Raw genomic sequence first — 6183 nt, 5'->3', positions numbered from 1 at the left:
CTTTTCCTTTTATAGTTGTACTTTTGATGTCATGTCTACAAGTTCTTTAACCCTTGGCTTTAATAATTCATGTTTTTTGCTAAAAATTTTATGGTTTTACATTTTACATGTAAATTTGTGATCCATTTTGAGTTGATTTTTGTATAAAGGGAGAGACTTAGGTCTGGTTCTTTTTTGGTTGGCGTCGTTATAAATGTCCAATTGCACCTGTACCATTTGTTGTTGGTTGAAAAGGGTATCCTTTGTTAATCTGCTTTTGCACTGTCGTCAAAAACAATTGGACCTATTTGTGTTGGTCTTTCTTTAATTTTTGATATTTATGTTTAATGAAAATATAAGACCTTGCAATTTCTCATTCTCTAAAAGTAGATTATAGATATCAATTTAGTTATGCTGTTTATTTCAAGGAGAGCATCAGCCATGGTACGAGCTCTTTTTTAAAAAGACAATAGGAAGAGTTACTTTCCCGTGAGCATCTTCTTACCAGGTAGAGCTGGATAAAGGTGGTAACAACTTATTCATCCTCAAAAGACTTGGGTTGCGGGAGGCGGCGCTTCCAGTGAGCTGAGATCGAGTCACTGAACTCCACTCTGGGCAACAGAGAAGATTCCGTCTCAAAAAAAAAAAAAAAAAAAAAAGACTTGGGTTGGCCATGGGATATTCTGATCACCCTGAGATGCATTCAGAGTTAACCCTCCTTCACCTGCTTGTAGCTTGTCTTGATCATTGACCTTAACTTTCCGCTAAACACACACCTGTCCTGTGTATCATGTGTTATAGTCACGATTACTTGGTGCACAGCATACTGGCAAATGGGTTGACAGATGTGCTACCTCTTTTGGCCCTGGATTTTATTATATACCATATTGCCTTTTTATGCTTGATTTGGAAGAAGTACCTATGTGGTAAATCGGAGGGAACCTGGAGCTGTTATATCAAGGCAGGATGAAGTTATCAAGATACTTTTGTTAGCACTATTCTAATAATTGGGGACAGGTGTTTTGTTGTTGTTGTTGTTGTTTTATTTATTTTTGAGACGGAGTCTTGCTCTTGTTGCCCAGGCTGGAGTGCAATGGCGCAATCTCAGCTCACTACAACCTCCGCCTCACAGGCTCAAGTGATTCTCTTGCCTCAGCTCCAGGGTAGCTGGGATTACAGGCAAATGCCACCACGCCTGGCTAATTTTTGTATTTTTAGTAGAAATGGGGTTTCACCATGTTGATCAGGCTGGTTTTGAACTCCTGACCTTAGGTGATCTGTCCGCCTCATCCTCCCAAAGTGCTGGGATTACAGGCATGAGCCACTGCACCCTACCAAAAGTTTTGCCAGTCAGTAAGAGAGCTACTTCGTTAAGATTGCATCCCCACTTCTTCCTACTTCCAATTAATTTTAAAGAAACCGCCTGAGCTGTTTACTCTCTCTGTGCCCTTCTTTCCCTCCCTGCCCATCATTTGCTCTTTTCTGTTCTGCTCTGAAATGTGACTTCTGAAGGCTTTATCATGCAGGTTTTCTTGCCTTCTGATTTCCGGCTGAATTCAGCTTACTGAAGAACCTGGCAGGAGATGGGAGATGAGGCGGAGGTACTCCTGCTCCCTCCCTGAGTCTAAAGACTGATTAACATTTGTGTTCTTCTACAATCACAACTTCCATCAGGTGTCACCTTGTCTGAGGTTCTAGCTCTCAACTATTTCCTCTCCTTGCCCTTTGGACTTGAGATTCCTGCTGCTGCTGGTCCGTAGATACTGCAATATTGCATGTGGGTTCTCTTAACTTGCCCACACCTCTAAGGAAGTACACCTCAGTACTCCCTTAATTAAAACACTCCTGAAATGTCCAGCTTGTTATACTAGCCATTTCCTTTTAGGATCCTGTCTGATATACCTTCCGAAAGTGCTAAACTTACTTACTTTATCAAAACTACTTGGAAGGCTTCTGAATAAATTCTAGACATGGTGATAGGTAAGTGGATACACAAATGAATAGTAGAGCCACCTCAGTAAGTAGCAGTAAAAAGCAAAAATTTGGATAATAAAAATATATAGCTTTCCATAATCCATGGGAAAAAGTGGTAAGGTGAATTTCACTAAGATTAGAAACTTCTTTGCAAATACACTATTATGAGATTAAAAAGATAAACTACAGACTTGGAGAAAATTTTTGCAAGACAAATATCTGATAGAGAACTGATATACAAAAACATAAAAAGACCTCTAAAGACTGAACAGTTAAAAAAAAGTTAAAAAATTTAAAAAATAAGCAAAAGATGTGAACAGGTAACTCACTAAAGAAGATATAAAGATGGTAAATAAGCATATGAAAATATGTTCAATGTCATATACCATTAGAGAATTGCAAATTAAAACAATGAGACACCACTACACTCCTATTAGAATGACTAAAATCCATTCCACGTCAAGCAACAGAAACTCTCCTTCATTCCCGGTGTGAATGCAAAATGGCACAGCCACTTTGGAAGACAATTTGGCATTTTTTTTTTTTTTTTTTACAAAGCTAAATATAGTCTTACATCATCCAGCAATCATGCTCCTAGGTATTTATGCAAACAAGTTGAAAATTTATGTCCACAAGCAAGAAACCTGCACAGAAATGATTATAGCAGGATTACTCGTCATTTCCAAAACTTAGAAGCGACCAAGATGTCTTTCAAAAGGTGAGTGAGTGAACAAATGGGTACATTCAAACAGTAGAATACCATTCAATAATAAAAGGAAATGAGCCATCAAGCAGAACACATGGAAGAATCTTAAACACATACTGCTGAGTGAAAGAGGCCAGTTTGAAAGTCTACATACTACATGGCTCCAACTATATAAATACTGAAAAAGACAAAACTACGGAGACAGTAACAAGATCAATGATTTCCAGGGGTTAGGTTGAGGAAGGGAGGGATAAATAGGTGGAGCACACAACAGTTTTAGGGCAATGAAGCTATTCTGTATGATGCTATAATGGTAGATACATGACAGTTACACATTTCTAAGAACCTGTAGAACTGTACAATACAGAGTGAATCTTATATAAACTATGGATATTGGTTAATAATAATGTGTCAAGGGAAATATAAGGGAGAGATGGAAAGGGTGTATGGAGACTCTAATTTCTGGGCAATTTTTCTGTAAACCTAAAACTGCTCTATAAAAATAAAGTCTATTAAAAATAGTTCTCTAATTGTAAAGCTCACAATATAGCCAAGGAGAAAAAAACTATGCAAAAGATGATGGTATAATGTAATAAGGGTAATATATAGGCACATACAAAGTGCTTTGGTAAATCAAGAGAGAGTAATGGAATCAGGAAAGGCTACAAAATAGCAAAACCCTGATTGGCTAGTGGCATTTCATATTTCTGAATGAATTAATTGCCTTTTGTATTGAGAATTAAGAACTAAAAGCTATAAACAGATGCGTTTTTACAAAAATATTATTCAGTGTTCAAATAAACCTGGGAGGGAGGTGTTATCTGCTTTTTACAAATGAAGACCCCAAAGTTTCCAGATTTCACTTGACTTGTCCAAGTTCATACAATAGGTGAATGAATAAACACAAATTTGAACACAGGCTTTCTGACTATGGATACATTTCACTAAAGTTACAGGAAGAAAACTGTGAGAAGAAAGACCATAGGCATGAGGAAGAAATGAAACTAAATGAGAACCTGCTTCAGATGGCAGGTCTTGTTACAAGATACTATTATAAAATAAGTTGGTTATGGCATGGAGTAGTGAAAACTCTGTACAAACAGTGAAAAATCTCTTAAACAAAATGGTAATCATGTTTTCAAATATATAAAAACCTGGGAACTATATATAAATAAGTACTTTTTTACCCAAAAAGTAAAAATAGAAATATTGTCTTTTGCTTATAGATACAGTGAATTTTTTTTGGCAAATCTAATAAACAAGGCCATGAAAGGCATTTGTATATTTTCCACTTTTTTTGGGGATATCATATTCCCCTTAAATGGTTAGGTTTAAAGAAAAAAACACATGAGAGTTGTAACTGTCAAATATTAGAAAGAAATATATTTATTGTCAAGATTTAGGAGAAAAGGCTGCTCTGCTTATGGAGTAGCCATTCTTTATTTCTTTACTTTCTTGATGAACTTGCTTTCGCTCTACTCAGTGGACTGGCCCTGAATTCTTTCTTGTGTGAGATCCAAGAACCCTCTCTTGGGGTCTGGATCAGGACCCTTTTCTGGTAACATCTTCCTGGTGACCATGAAGGGAGTATACTGAGAAGACCCCGGACCCAAAGGAAATAGATTGCAGCATCAACTTTGAGCAAGTGGTCGGGTACATTTTACCCCAGTAAAGGATGGGATTGGGTTAGAGGCCCAACTTAGGAGAGTCTCTCCTAAGACAAAGAAGATTAAAGGTCCCCCGCTTTTCAAAATTAATTAATTATTTATTTATTTACATATATTTTGAGACAGAGTTTCACTCTTGTCGTCCAGGCTGTGCAACCTCTGCCTCCCGGGTTCAAGCGACTCTCATGCTTCAGCCTCCCGAGTAGCTGGGATTACAGGCATGTGCTACCACACCCTGCTAATTTTTGTATTTTTTAGTAGAGACAGGGCTTCTCCAGGTTTGTCAGGCTGGTGGAACTCCTGATCACCTGTCTTGGTCTCCCAAGGTGCTGGGATTACAGCTGTGAATAAAAGGCAAGGACGCTTGACTGAGCTTGGGTTTGAGGCCCAGCATAGGAAGGTTAGAGTCCTTCTTAAAATGTAGGGACTTAGAGGCCCCTCTCAGTAAAGTCCCTCTTTGTTAAAAATGGATTTGACCCTATGGGATGTTAAACACTATTCTCTGTGGATTAATCTGCCTTGCACTGTTTGCTGGTGGCTGTGGGTGAAAGGATTAGGTGTGTACAGGATCATGGGACATGGGGAGCTTTTTCCTCCCCAAAGCGGGAACCTTGAGAGCTGATAGGACCCCTGGAAAAGATCCCTTCACAACTGACAAGCGACGGCCTAAACTTTTGATTCAGTGTTGCTTCAATGGGTGGGTCTTTCTCTGGTCTCCCTGAGCTACTCGCCTTCCCTACCTCACCATAGGCTATGCTTTTCTCTCTCTTTCTCTCCTTTCCCTTTCCTATCTTTTCTTTAATTCAGGGCAACCATCTTTCCCAGAGACCACATGTTGAAACTTCTTTAATCCACTTTGAATGGATTAAAGATGACAGAGCCTTACCAGGGGCAGGTGTGAGGCTTGCCAGTTCAATAATGGCACTAAGCTGAGTGACTAATGTCTATGTTTCATCTCATGCATTTTGCTCTGCCCAGATGGCAGATGTTAATGTGGCTGCCCCATGCAACCCCTTGGGTGGCACCTTACAATACTGAGAAGCTTTTGTTTGTGGTTCCACAAAATGCCAATCTCATTAATCACTCAGCTTAGTGCCAGTATGGCATGGCTTCTACCCAGCTCTCCATCTTCTTTGGGCAGCATACTTTCCAGCACTTTCTGTATTCCCCTGCACTGACCTTCTACAAGCCTTACTCTGTCTATGCTTCCTCCTGCCTCAAGGGCTTTGGACTTCCCCAGCCTAAACACTATATTTTTCTCATTTCATTCTTGTTAACTTTGCTAATCCTACAAATATCAGCTCAAATATCTAATAGACCCTTTTAACACTACATATCTCTGTATTATATTAAATGCCAGAGTTGTAATTTTATGTTTAAGTGATTATTTAGTTAATATTTGTCACCTCTTCTAGAATACAAACAGCTGGTTTGCATAGACTATTTCTTTTCTTTCTTCTTTTTTTGCCTTTTATTGTATTGCTATTGTCTGGTATAATAGCTAGCACTTAGTAAAATGATGACCAAAAATGATAGCTTGGACTATTACATGTTAGTTCAAAGTGCTTATTTTTTACTGCTAAGGCATTTGGTGGACATTAAGAATTATACTCAAATACCAAGTATACAAGAATAGAGCACTGCATTGTCATATGGTCTCTCTAGCTCTCTTTTCTTGGTTAGTCCAACACGTTGGAGGAAAGATACATTCTAGAGAAGCCACCAGGGCCACAACTGCAGCAGGAAAGTTGCTTTACATCAAGGACTAGTATGCTTCTACAAGATCCCTTAGGGATGGAGTGGTTCTACCATTTCAACATAGCCCCAACTGACAGGGAGCATTTGTTTTCAGCATTT

This window comes from Chlorocebus sabaeus, chromosome 12, assembly GCF_047675955.1.
Source record: "Chlorocebus sabaeus isolate Y175 chromosome 12, mChlSab1.0.hap1, whole genome shotgun sequence".
NCBI classification, from domain to species: Eukaryota; Metazoa; Chordata; class Mammalia; order Primates; family Cercopithecidae; genus Chlorocebus; species Chlorocebus sabaeus.
This window is presented reverse-complemented; position numbering follows the sequence as displayed.